Consider the following 14,340-nt stretch of genomic DNA (forward strand, 5'->3'; position numbering starts at 1 on the left):
AAGGTGTCAGCTGCAGCAGGGAGGTGTGACTGGGGCTGTGTGCTCTACGCAGCAGGCAGGATCCCCACCCTCCTGAGCACAGCTGCAGCTGCCCAAGCCACAGCTGCGGACCCAGGCATCTCTGCCCTCTTGGGGGCCGGGAAGGCCCCCCTTCCCCCTCCAGGCTTGGAGGTTCCTGCTGACACTCTCCGACCTCTCCCTTCTCCCAGTGCCTACTCCACAGGCTTGGAAGCACCTGCTGCCACTTCCTGGCCTCTCCCTGCTCCGGCACCCACTCCAATCTTAGAGCAAAGTTGAGGCTGAGCCAGGGCACTATTGCAACCTGGCCAGGTGTGCGCACACTCAGGGCAGTGCTGACACATCAGCCCCCTGCTGACTTAGCCCCCTCCGGACTTTGGAAACTGACTAGCATTGGAGGGAGGCCAAGGGGGTGCTGAAGGCAGCTCAGCGCTGGCCTCCAGGCACTCCTTGGCCCAAACAACCTGGGCGCCATGAACAATGGCAGGAGGCAGACAGGCTCTGGGGTGGAAAGGGGTGGATTCTCAGTTAGGAAGAGAGAAGGAGAGAAGAGCTGCGGCCCTTCAGAGAGCCCAGACCTAGGAGCTCCGCAAGCGAGGGATGTGACACCCTGCTTGGGAATCTGTAGTTCCTGGCTTCTCCAAGCTTCTGGGCACCACCACATTCGCTGGTGCCAGCCGTGGAAGCTGCTTGCGGTATACCTGGTCCAGCTGCAGCCTCACAGGGAGCTAGCGCTTGTGCCGGCACCTGGAGCTGCCCACCCCACCGCAGCCGGTGTGCCTGTCTGTGTGCATTGGCTGGACCCCGTGATCATTCACTCACACACCACACACCCTTTGCTGCTCTGTGCCTGACTCACCCTTGGCAGGCATGGGATCGAGGGTCAGTAGCACAAGCTAAGCACAACCCTGCCAGGCCGAGTGGATGGAATGAGTCCAGCGGGACTGAGCAAAATTTGGACAAAGGTGCCACTAGCCACAGAGGTTTCTGGCTGGCAAAGTGACACCCCAAGAATCCCATGACAATGAGGTTGTTTTGAGAATAAAAGGAGTTCACGGCCAGGCGCGGTGGCTCGCACCTGTAATCCCAACACTTTGGGAGGCCGAGGTGGGAGGATCATGAGGTCAGGAGTTCGAGACCAGCCTGGACAACATGGTGAAACCTCGTCTCTACTAAAAATACAAAAATTAGCCGGGTGTGGTGGCGCATGTAATCCAAGCTATTCGGGAGACTGAGGCAGGAGAATCGCTTGAACTCAGGAAGCAGAGGCTGCAGTGAGCTGAGATTTCACCATTGCACTCCAGCCTGGGTGACAGAGCGAGACTCTGTCTCAAAAATAAAATAAAATAAAATAAAATAAAATAAAATAAAATAAAATAAAATAAAATGAGTTCACACATTAAAGCTCCCTGAAGGGCCCTGCATTTAGAAAGCACTCTAGAGGGGTCAACTATTTTTATTATTATGTTATTGTATTATAATGAATATGTAGATGGATTGGAGGAGTTAGGTCATAAAGACAAAATAGAGCAGCATCCAGTTGTACATGCATTGCATCTGGTCTCCCCCTAAACTAATGAGGTTTTACTGAGTAAAATTTTTAAAAATAGTAAAATAAGCATTCATTTTGTATAGTGATTCATTTAGTTGCCCAGCTATTCTATAAATATTTGTTGAGCACCGCTATCAGTCATTCATTGCTCTAGGCAATAGTTAGGTCCGAGAACAAACAAAAACCCCTGCACTCATAAAGGTTGCATTCATTATGGAAGAAAAGAAATCATTTCCTTAGCTCTATCTAACTATAATGAATTGCAGTTTTTCATTCTTACCATTTTCTTCAGTGTTATATCTATCAATTCTTTAATTCCTTCACAGTCTCTTCTTCAGATGACTGCTGGTGTAGACTGTTCTTCAACATGTCAAATATTTGCTTTCGAGAAATGTAACCATCTCCATTCAAATAATAAACTTACAGACTTTTTAAAGCATAAGAAGTTTAAAGATTTGAATAACAGCAGTTCAAGTGTCATTAGTCTTCTCTTTAGTTATTTCAATTTATGATACTAAAAGACAAAAACAATTGATATTCCACACAATGACGAGTTTAATCTATTATATGGTAGAGAGATTTTAGAATAAAGCACTCTTTATATTTTTTCTATCAGATTAAATATTCCTTGGGATGTGAAAAGAAAAACGTAATTTCTGGATTTTTACATTGCAAGTTTAAAAAGGATATGAAGCTGTAATCAAGGAGCTTTAAGATGAAGTTTTTAAACCTTTGATCACGCAATACATATATATACATACATGTATATGCATGTGTGTATCTATATCAATATTATGATTCTCTTCTTACATAGAGTGCAAAAACGAAGTACACACTTCACTATATTGCTGACAAAGAACGTTTTTGGATGTATTTGGATGGTGAATCAGTAATGTCCTTGGGGTCTGTTCATCTGCACTATCCAAAATTATCAAATAACCTCTCCCTGGAGAATGCTTTCCATGACTTATAATCATGGAACTTAAGGTCATGCTTTCCATGATCTTTATAAGCACAAAGTTCACTCACTTATCCCACAAATGATCTTACTCAGGTCATTTGTGAATAAGGGAGTCCCACAGTGAAGGAGCTTTTGTGGGGTTTATAATCTAATTAAATGTTTTAGTAAAAGTAAGAATAAAACTCCAGATTATCAGATTAGTTGGGTCTTTCTGTTGAGTTTCTTCAATCTATAGCATACATATGAATTTGCAATACAACCTGACTAGAAAGTAGTATTTTCTCAAAATTAACATATCTTTAAGCGTATATGAAACAGTTTTAGGAAGTGAGATTAGAGATGGAAATTTTTTTTCATAATGGGAGGCTGTTCAACCGTGTACAGCTGCATTCAGTGTCAAGACCATTTTCACCAAATATTAGCATTACCACAAGAATTTACATTCTGAAAACAACTGCTCACTCCTCAGTGAGACTTTTGTATAAAACACTGCAGTGGAAACTACATTTATTTATTTATTTATTTATTTATTTATTTATTTATTTATTTATTATTTTTTGAGACAGAGTCTCACTCTGTCGCCCAGGCTGGAGTTCAGTGAAGTGATCCCCGCTCACTCCAACCTCTGCCTTCTGGGTTCAAGCAATTCTCCTGCCTCAGCCTCCCCAGTAGCTGGGATTACAGGTAAGCTCAACCATGCCTAGCTACTTTTTGTATTTTCAGTGGAGAGGGGGTTTCACCATGGTGGCAGGCTGGTCTGCAATTGCTGACCTCAAGTAATCCACCCACCTTGGCCTCCCAAAGTGCTGGGATTACAGAAGTGAGCCACCACGACCAGCTGGAAACTATATTGAAAAGTTATCTTATCTCATGCAAAGTTAGAGTGGGAGAAAAAAAGTACAACACAGAGAAACTAAAAAATTCATAAATGTCAAAGAAAAGTCAAAGAATTTCCCCTCCATAACCCATGCACTGCCATGTGCAAGGCCTGTTTCCTGCCTCGGAGGCAGCCTCGGAAATGCAGTGTTGCCAGCTGATCAGAGTTGGCATAAGCCCTGACCCTTAGCTGTTGTTCTTAATGTGGGCCATAAGCCAAAGACCCATCCTGGTGGTGACATTTGTGCATTCCAGAACCAGTGAAGGAAATGTTTGGGGCTGGGGACTCTTCCATGACCTTACAATTGTGCCACCCATTTCATCTGCTTTTTTTTAAGCTGTCATGATATAAAGAACACTGATTTTATGTTTTTAAACATTTAAGCATTCACTAAGTACAAAATTGTCTATATATTACCAAGCCAGTAATTACATACAGAAATCTTACACTTCAGCTTTTCTTCAAAAGTTCCTTGAAGAAACACTGATAATCCTTTAACCTACTCTTTTACTTTTATGTAGTTATCATTGTCTTTGTCAAATGCAAAAAACACTGAAATAAAAAGAATGTGTAATTGTATTGTAATTTAGTGTTATTTTGTAATTCAACAGTATGTAAGTATGAATAGATAGAAAAATGTTTCTCCCAAATTGAGGGGGAAAATTTTTGGCACAGTCTCTTGAAATAATCAAAATTACAGGAAATGTGTTTTCTGCTGTATTCTTGAAGAAAGAAAAGAGACATTCTCCTCCATGAGCAATGATGAGTTTCATTTGTGATGTTTTATACAGTTACTATGAGCCAAGAAGACACACAGTGGAGTTAATGGGATTATGTTTACTCTAAAAAAAAAAAAAAAAGTGGCAAAAAATATGTTCTAAAGAGTTTGCACAATACCTAAAGGTAAATTACTAAAATAATACATTATTTTTAAAATTGGAAAATTTAGTATTATCCTATAAAAATAAGTTATTTACTCTTTTTGAGATGATGAATATGTTAATTATTTTGATTGTGGTGATGGTTTCATAGGTGTATACATGTGTTAAAACTTATCAAATTGTATATCTTAAAAATCTATTACTGGCTGGGTACGGTGGTTCAGGCCTATAATCCCAGCACTTTGGGGAGGCCGAGGAGGGCGGATCACCTGAGGTCAGGAGTTCAAGACCAGCCTGGCCAACATGGTGAAACCCTGTCTCTACTAAAAGTACAAAAAATTAGCTGGGCGTGGTGGCAGGCGTCTGTAATCCCAGCTACTCCGGAGGCTGAGGCAGGAGAATCACTTGAACCCGAGAGGTGGAGGTTGTGTGAGCTGAGATCGTGCCACTGCACTCCAGCCTGGTCAACAGAGACACCATCTCGAAAAAAAAAAAAAAATTCTGTTACTAAAACTAACTGGATCACATTAAGTAATTTTTTTATTTTAAAGATATGGATCTTTGAGTTTTTCAATATGAGTCATTACCATTTTTTATACTGACTGATACATGTTCTTTATTTTTATGAGGAAAACGAAGCCATTTAATAATTTACATGTTTACAGCATGTGAATCTAAAGACATCATGATTAAAAGCCACAAACTGCATATCTTTTTAAAAAATGTTACTGATCAGGCTGGATATGGTGGCTCACATCTGTAATTCCAGCACTTTGGGAGGCCAAGGCAGGTGTATCACTTGGAGTCAGGAGTTCAAGACCAGCCTGACCAACATGGCAAAATCCCGTCTCTATTAAAAACACAAAAATTAGCTGGACTTGGTGGCATGCCTGTAATACCAGATACTCTGGAGGTTGAGGCCTGACAGGAATCCCTTGAATCTGGGAGGTGGAAGTTACAGTAAGCTGAGATCGCACCACTGCACTCCAGCCTGGGCAACAGAGGGAGACTGTATCAAATAAAAATAAAAATAAAAAAATAAATAAATAAAAAAGATACTGCTAGCTTACTTAACTCATTACTGGTTGTTTCTCTCTCTCTCTCTTTTTTTTTTTTTTTTTTTTTGAGACAGAGTTTCGCTCATGTTACCCAGGCTTGAGTGCAATGGCACAATCTCGGCTCACTGCAACCTCTGCCGCCCAGGTTCAAGGGATTCTCCTGCCTCAGCGTGCACCACCACGCCTTGCTAATTTTTTGTATTTTTAGTAGAGACAGGGTTTCACCATGTTGGCTAAGCTAGTCTTGAACTTCTGACGTCAGGTGATCCACCCGCCTCAGCCTCCCAAAGTTCTGGGATTTCAGGTGTGAACCACCGTGCCTGGACCTACTGGTTATTTCTCAAAGCTGTACACCTATGAAGTATGAAATTCTGAGTGAGTTTGTATTGAAAACTATCCTCATGATCAAACCAATTATGTTTATAGCACCACGCCTCTGGAATTATGCCTTTCTAGTTTGGAGTTAAAAAAATTCAGCCTGGGCATGGTGGCTCATGCCTGTAATCCCAGCACTTTGGGAGGCAGAGGTGGGCAGATCACGAGGTCAGGAGTTTGAGACCAGCCTGGCCAACATAGTGAAACCCTGTCTCTACTAAAAATACAAAAGTTGGCTAGGTGTGGTGGTGCATGCCTGTAGTCCCAGCTACTCGGGATCTGAGTAGTTTGCTATTTCAGTTTGGGTCTTTTTAGTGTCTTATGACTTCTTACCCCTATTCATCAATATGTCATCAGCCATTCCTAATACATTCTGCAGGACCCCTCGAAATGTGTTACAATCTAGCCCAGTGTTATCAAATCTTCCATCAGCAATTCCCACCAAGCTGTGGAAAAGTCTTATGAGACACTCTAGCTCACTTTTTTTGGCTGTAAAATGAAAAGGCAAATAAATACAACTTAGATTTAATCAATGAGTTATTCAGTCCAATTAAGTATATCTTACTAAGCAGCTATTTTGTTCCTATGATGCTAGGTGTTCTGATAGAAAAAAAGTATATACGATATGGACTAGTTACTAAAGAGCTTATGCAATTAATGTGGGCCTCACTTAAAAATTTCCTGAGATGGTACGCAGCTGCTAAATCATGTAAGATAACATTCACCACTATAGGCATGTGAAGAAAGAAAAATCAGTATGGGAAAGGAGTTGGGCCATTTTCCTGGGAGAACTAGACTGTGAGCTGAGCCTTGAAGGATGCATAGTATCTATGTAGGAAAAAATGTGTTGAGGGTGTTAAAGAGGAGGAAAATTCTAGGAAAAGAGGACAACATTAGTAAAAGGAAAGAGGTAGAATTTTAGGATTGAAATAGAACATGCCTTACTGGGAGCATAACGAGCATAGCAAGGAGTTGGTAAGAGGAGAATGGCAAGGTTGAAGAGGATAGGCTGATGGTGGAGGGCCTTCAATGCCTGGTCAGAGGATTAACATTTACTGTACAGAATTGGTGTCATTTTGGACCATATGTATGAGAATTAACCCCTTCTCCACTGCCCCATGCTTGCAGTTTCCCAGAACTTGCCCCAAATCTGCTAAACCAGAATTGTTAACAGCAAGCCCAGGAATTAGCTTTTGAACAAGAGCACAACTTCTATGCCCTAGGAGTTGAGAATCTTTGGGTTAAGCCACTGAACATTTCGGAACAGGAGAGGGGCATAACAGTAAAAGTGGTTTAGGAAAATCCATTGAAGTAGGAAAGCTAGAAGCATGGAAGCCAGGCTTGGAAGCATAGGGTTTGGGATAGAAAGGTGGAAATAAAGATAGAAAGCTGGGGAGGGAGCCTGAGATGCTGCAGAAACTCAGGCTTTGTGACTGATCAGATCTTCAGTGTTCAAATGGAAATTTTTAAATATGCACATACCTGGTTCTCACTCCAGACTTAGTAAAATCCTGTTTTGAACAAGTGCACAAGTGTCTGACACACTGTCAGGACTGAGAACCAACAGGTGAGACTGCGTGGGCTGGGGATACAAGACTTAATAAGCCGCTGGATTCCACTTCTATTTCTTATGCTAGATGCTGAGAGACTTACACAAACCATACAGCTTCCTTACGCCTCACTACTCTCACCTATAACACTTAGGTTTTGTCCTGGATGATCTCTGAGACTCCTTCAGTCTCTAAAAGCATAAAGTGTCACCGGGCACGGTGGCTCATGCCTGTAATCCCAGCACTTTGGGAGACTGAGGTGGGCGGATCACCTGAGGTCAGGAGTTTGGGACCAGCCTGACCAACATGGAGAAACCCCATTTCTACCAAAAATACAAAATTAGCCAGGCGTGGTAGCACATGCCTGTAATCTCAGCTACTCAGGAGGGTGAGGCAGGAGAATTGCTCGAACGAGGGAGGCAGAGGTTGTGGTGAGCCAAGATCGCATTATTGCACTCCAGCCTGGGAAACAAGAGTGAGAGTCTGTCTCCAAAAAAAAGGATTACACTTTATGCATTTTTTTTTTTTTTTTTTTTTTTTAAACACAGGATCTTTCTCTGTCACCCAGGCTGGAGTGCAGTGATGCGATAATAGTTCATTGCAGTCCTGAACTCCTGGGCTCAAGAGACCCTCCTGCCTCAGCCTCTTGAGTAGCTGGGACTACAGGTGCACACCACCATGTCTGGCTAATTTTAATTTTAAAAAGTTTATTTCGATAGTTTTTGGGGTACATGTGGTTTTTAGCTACATGAATAAGTTCTTCAGTGGTGATTTCTGATATTTTGGTGTATTCATCACCTGAGCAGTGTCCATGGTACCCAGTATGTAGTCTTTTGTCCCTCACCCACCTCCCACCCTTCCCACAGAGTCCCTAAAGTCCATCGTATCATTCTTATGCCTTTGCATCCTCATAGCTTAGCTCCCACTTAAGAGAACATGCAATATTTGGTTTTCCATTCCTCAGTTACTTCATTTAGAAAAATGGCCTCCAGCTCCACCCAAGTTGCTCCATCTAAAGGCCACTAACTTTTAAATTTTTAGTAGAGATGAAGTCTCACTATGTTGGCCAGGCTGGTCTCCAACTCCTGGGCTCATGCAGTCCTCCTGCCTTGGCCTCCGAAAGTGCTGGGATTACAGGTGTGAGCCACTGTGCCAGGCCTGGCAGTAGATTCTTTCTTTCTTTTTTTTCCCTTTGAGATGGAGTCTTGCTCTGTCACGGCTGGAGGGCAGTGGCACGATCTCGGCTCACTGCAACCTCTGCTTCCTGGGTTCAAGTGATTCTACTAGCTCAGCTTCCTGAGTAGCTGGAATTACAGGCGCCCACCACCATGCCCGGCTAATTTTTATATTTTTAGTAGAGATAGAACTTCACCATGTTGGCCTGACTGGTCTCGAACTCCTGGCCTCATGTGATCTGCCTGCCTCAGCCTCCCAAAGGGCTAGGAGTACAGGCGTGAGCCGCTGTGCCTCGCCACCTGGTAGTAGATTCTTGAAACTACCTTATTAATGGTGAATCCTGATGAGGCAGTTTGTATTTTCCTGAAGATGATTATATCAATGTATCCCATTGAACATGCTCTTCTTACAGTGTGACTTTGATACTCCTCTCTTAGAGAAACGGTGTCTATCTCTTCTCCCCTTAAAACTAGGGGGCTTTTTGTGACTGTTTTAACCAATAGAATATAGTGAAAATGAGGCTCTGTGATTTACAAGGCTAGGTCATAAAATGGATGCAGCTGCTTTGAGCACAAAAACTTGGAAAGTCTTTTCTTGTTTGGAATATGAAGAAAAAGGAAGCTCAGGTGTAGATGTATTATATAGAATATAGTGTATTAATGCTTGCCTGAAAGAGACCCTGCTCCACTCTGGTAGAAAGTTATTATCTGAGTGGAAATGTTAGCACCAACAGTGGTGTGGAAATATTTGCACCAATAGTGGTGTGAAAATGGAAGCCCGAGAAAAGAGAGGTTGGAAGAATAAGAGTCAGGAGCTTCTCTGAGAGTCAAATGTTGACAAGTCATCCAACAAAGCAATCAAAGACTTTAGATACAATCTTCAGCAAGTAGTAAGCTAACTTTCCCTGAATTTTCCCAGTGTATCTCATGTTTCACTACATCTAAAGACCTTTCACATGTGGTCAAGAAACCATTGTAAGGCCAGGCACGGTGATTTACGCCTGTAATCCCAGCACTCCTAGAGGCAGAGTTGCGCAGATTGCTTGAGCTAAGGAATTTGAGACCAGCCTGGGCAATACAATGAAACCTCATCTCTACAAAAAATACAAAAATTAGCTGAGTGTGGTGGCGCATACCTGTAGGCCCAAGCTACTTGGGAGGCTGAGGTGAAATGATGGCTTGAGTTAGGGAGGTTGAGGCTGCAGTGTGCTGTGTTTGTACTACTACTACAGTCCAGCCTGGGTGACAAAGTGAGACTCTGCCTCAAAAAGAAAAGGAGAAAAGAAACCATTGTAAATGATATTTGAGAAACCATGGGTCAGTAATGAGGATGGTGTTGAGATAATAGAAATTGACCCATTTTAGTATGGAATAATTTTAGATTTACATAAGAGATGCAAAGGTATTACAAAGAGTTCCTATATACTCTTCACCCAGTTTCTCCCTAATGCTAATGTCTTGCATAACCATGGTACATTTGTCAAAGCTAATGCATTAACATTGGTGCATTACTATTAACTATAGACTTTAATTGGATTTCCACCGTTTTTACACTGTCTTTTTTTGATCTCAGAATTCAATTCAGGATACCATATTTGGTTGTCATGCCTCCTCCAACCTGTGACAGTTTTCAGTCTTTCCTTGCCTTTCACGAACCTGACAGTTTTGGATTTATTTTGTAGAATGGAATAGTCATCATTTTGTTTTCTTAAATTTTTTTTTTTTTTTTTAAAGAGATGGAGTCTTGCTGTGTGTCCCAGGCTGGAGAGCAGTGCCGTGAACTCATTGTAGCCTCAAACTCCTGGGCTCAAAATATGCTCCTGCCTCAAAGGCCTCTCCAGTAGTTAGGACTACAGGTGCATGCCATCACATCTGCGTGTTTGCCTGTTCTTCTCAAGATTAGATTGTGATCATGTGTTTTGGGGAATAAAACCACAGATGTAAAGTGCTGCTCTAAATCACATGTAAAGGGAAACATGATCTCAACATGACATATCACCACAGTTGTTAAACTTGATCATTTGGTTAAGCTAGAGTCTGCCAGCTCTCTCCACGGTAGTTACTATTTTTCTTTCCACGATCTATTCTTTTGAAGCCAGTCACCCAAGAAGGGAATTAAGCTCCACTCCCTGGGAAGTGGTATCTATACTATTATTTAGAAATCTTCCATAAGGAAGATTTTTCTTTTCCATTTATTATTATTAATTAGTATTGTCACATGCATTTATTTTATACCACTGGTTATACACTGCTATGGTCTGTTTAGGCCCCTCCCCAGCCTCCACCAAATTCAGGTTGAAATTTTAACCCCCAAGCTAATGGTATGAGGAGGTGTGGCCTTTGGGAGGCAGCGGCAGTTAGGTCTAGTGTTCTTAAAAAGTAAGAGACCCCAGAGGGTTAGCTAGTCTCTTCCACTGTGGTGAGGACACAGCAAGGGAGTGCCATCCATGAGCCAGAAAGCAGGCCCTTCCTTACCAGACAGCAAATCGGCCTCGACCTTGGACTTCCCAGCCTCCAGAACTGTGAGAACTACATTTCTGTTGCTTATAAACAATCCAGTCTATGGTATTTTGTTACAGAAGCCCAAATAGACTAAGACGCCTATGAATACTATGTTACTTTGTTGCTCAAGCTGTTCCGGCCTTGGCCATTGGCAGTTTTCAGGTTGGCTCCTGTATCTTTTTAATATATCCTCATCTTTTTGCTTTTTAAACATTTCTGTGAATCAAGATGTTCAGGCAGCATTAGAAGTCTGGTCAGTACTTACAGCTCTTGACAGTTTCACTGATGGATCCTACCAGTTTCTTCAGAGCTGTCTGGTCCATGTCCAGTGTGGCTTTAGCACACTCCAGAATTTCCAGATAGCCTAGCTTCAAGCCTGGGCATCCTGAGCTATCACTGTTTCCACAGTTCACTACTCCAATTCCAACATGGAATGTGACCATAGCAACATCCCGGCAACCAAACACAGAAGGTTCTCAAGTAACTGGAAAAGTATGCAATAATGGTTGCTACCACTCCGAATATGGTAATTTCATTAAGGTTTCTGTGATCTAAAATTTTATTATTTTCTTTTTGAGACAGGGTCTTGCTCTGCCACGTTGCCTAGGATGCAGTGCAGTGGCGCCATCTCAGCTCAATGCAACTTCCACCTCCTGGGGCTCAAGCAATCCTCCCGCCTCAGCCTCGTGAATATGTGGGATTACAGGCATGCACCACCACACCTGGCTTATCTTTTGCATTTTTTTAAGAGATGGGGTTTTGCCATGTTGCCTAGGCTGGTCTTGAATTCCTGGGCTCAAGCGATCCACCCACCTCCACCTCCCTAATTATTGGGATTACAGGCCTGAGGCACCATGCCCGGCCAATTTTTTTTAGACAGGGTCTTGCTGTGTCACATTGCCCAAGCTAAAGTGTAGTGGTACAATCATAGCTCACTGCAGCCTCGGCTTCCCAGGCTCAATCCATCCTCCACTTCAGCCACCCAAGTATGGGCTGTAGGCACAAGTCATCACATCCAGCTAATGTGATTTAAAAATTTATAGCAATTCCAACATTTTTCTTCAGGGCTAAACACCACTTAAGTGGTATTTGGTATCATTTATACTCCTTCAGCATCAACAGAACAGTTGAAAACATATTTGAACACATAACAACTAAGTAAGATTATAAATACCTTACTCTTTAAGCTGAAGTAATTTCTCAGGCTATCAGCAGCTCCTTCAAAGGAGCTTCAACCTCCTCCAAACTCTAACCAAGCACCCTTTTATGATATCTAAACAAACGCTTCTATCTGGGAGCTTCTAGAAAAACGTAAAAACTCACTTTTACCCCTCCAACTTTGATTGGGTTGACTGGTAGGATAACATGGTATGACTATGCCAAAGTTGACTAAAATGTCAACTGTTCTAACTTGATTGTAAAATCCTGGTAGAGAGAACAAACATGTCATCTATGTCTGCTGGCCTTCACTGTGGTAAGGCGAGAAAATGAATTAAAGTGATTTTTACAATTTAGGACACTAGGTTCTTAATTTCAAATAAAATATAAAACCAAAATTTAAAATACGGCAAAGTCTGGGCGTGGTGGTTTATGCCTGTAATCTCAGCATTTTGGGAAAACGAGGTGGGAGGACTGCTTGAGCCCAGGAGTTTGAGACCAGCCTGTGCAACATAGGGAGATCCTGTTTCTACAAAAAAAAAATTAGCTAGGTGTGGCGGTGCATGCCTGTCACAGATTCCAGTTACTGGGAAGGCTGAAGTGGGAGGCTGGCTTGAGCCTGGGAAGTCAAGGATGCAGTGACCTATGATTAAATACAGTTAGGGGGAAAAAGGTTTCTCAAAACTTTTCTTAAGCAAATAAATAAATGAGTATTCATAGACTTTAAGTTAAAAAGTGGCAATTTTTTAAAAAGTATGAACCCTGTCACTTAAGTCTGAAGAATAGCTGTTCTCACTTGGTTTCCATGAGTCCTGTCTACGGGTCTCCATGAAATGTCAGAAAATTAAGCAATAGGTTTTTAATACATCTTGATTGAAGGAATGTCAATCTGTATTCTAGTTAAAATAAATTCAGGACACTCTAATGGTATTTAAAACATCTAACTATACTAACGACAGCTAAAGGAATCCAAACAATTACAAAGAGGTAGCACAAGTATAAAGCCAATTTTTCTATCTGGAACATCCACTGATTTAGAGCAGCTATTCCAGTACCATTATCCTAGTAACATGCCTTCTATTTGTAAAAAATTGGTGTAAAGTTTGTCAAGAAAAAGGGTAGTTTGGAAGGGAGGAAGAGATGTAATTTGCACAGGGTAATAACTTTGGAATAAACCTAACTGATAATATTACTCTGTCAGCTAGGTGCACTGGCTCATGCCTGTATTCCTAGTACTTTGGGAGGCAGAGGTGGGTGGATCACTTGAGCCCAGGAGTTTGGGACCAGCCTGGGCAACATGGTGAAACCCCGTCTCTACAAAAAATAAAAAAAATTAGCCAGGCATGGTGGTGTGCGCCTGAAGTCCTAGCTACTCGGAGATTGAAGTGGGAGGATCACTTGAGCCTAGGGAGTCAAGGCTACAGAGAGCTGAAATCACACCACTGCACTCCAGTCCAGGAAACAGAGACCCTGTCACACACACACACAAAAATAAATACATAAAAATAAAATTACTCTGTCAAATTTTCTTTTCTTTCCATACTTTGTTAGGAGGCTGTTAAGGCTACCAACATAGGACTAGAAAAAAGTGTCCAGACAGTTAACACATTCTGGAAAGAATAGTTTTTCACCAAATCACCTTCTCCCCCAGTCTAATAAAATGAACAGTTGCTTCTAGTGGAATATAATCTTTTTTTTTTTTTTGAGAAGGAGTCTCACTCTGTCACCCAGGCTGGAGTGCAGTGGCCAGATCTCAGCTCACTGCAAACTCCGCCTCCCGGGTTTACGCCATTCTCCTGCCTCAGCCTCCCGAGTAGCTGGGACTACAGGCGCCCGCCACCTCGCCCGGCTAGTTTTTTGTATTTTTTTTTTAGTAGAGACGGGGTTTCACCGTGTTAGCCAGGATAGTCTCGATCTCCTGACCTCGTGATCCGCCCGCCTCGGCCTCCCAAAGTGCTGGGATTACAGGCTTGAGCCACCGCGCCCGGCCAATATAATCTTTATATAATGGACTAGTCTGTAAATCTGCAGTTCTGTGTCATAACAAAAGTGATGACCATGTGATCTGATCAACTTATCTTCTGGCATTTTCACGAACAAGTCTAGGAAACTTTCTTTTGGATGCAAAATGTCCCTTAAATTTTCTGTGTATTCAAAAGCATACAGATATCTTTTATTAGGAAATAGTGTGCACCTTTGAGTATGAAATTTAAAGAAACCAAGATATGTGTTT

Source organism: Rhinopithecus roxellana, chromosome 6, assembly GCF_007565055.1.
Source record: "Rhinopithecus roxellana isolate Shanxi Qingling chromosome 6, ASM756505v1, whole genome shotgun sequence".
NCBI lineage: Eukaryota > Metazoa > Chordata > Mammalia > Primates > Cercopithecidae > Rhinopithecus > Rhinopithecus roxellana.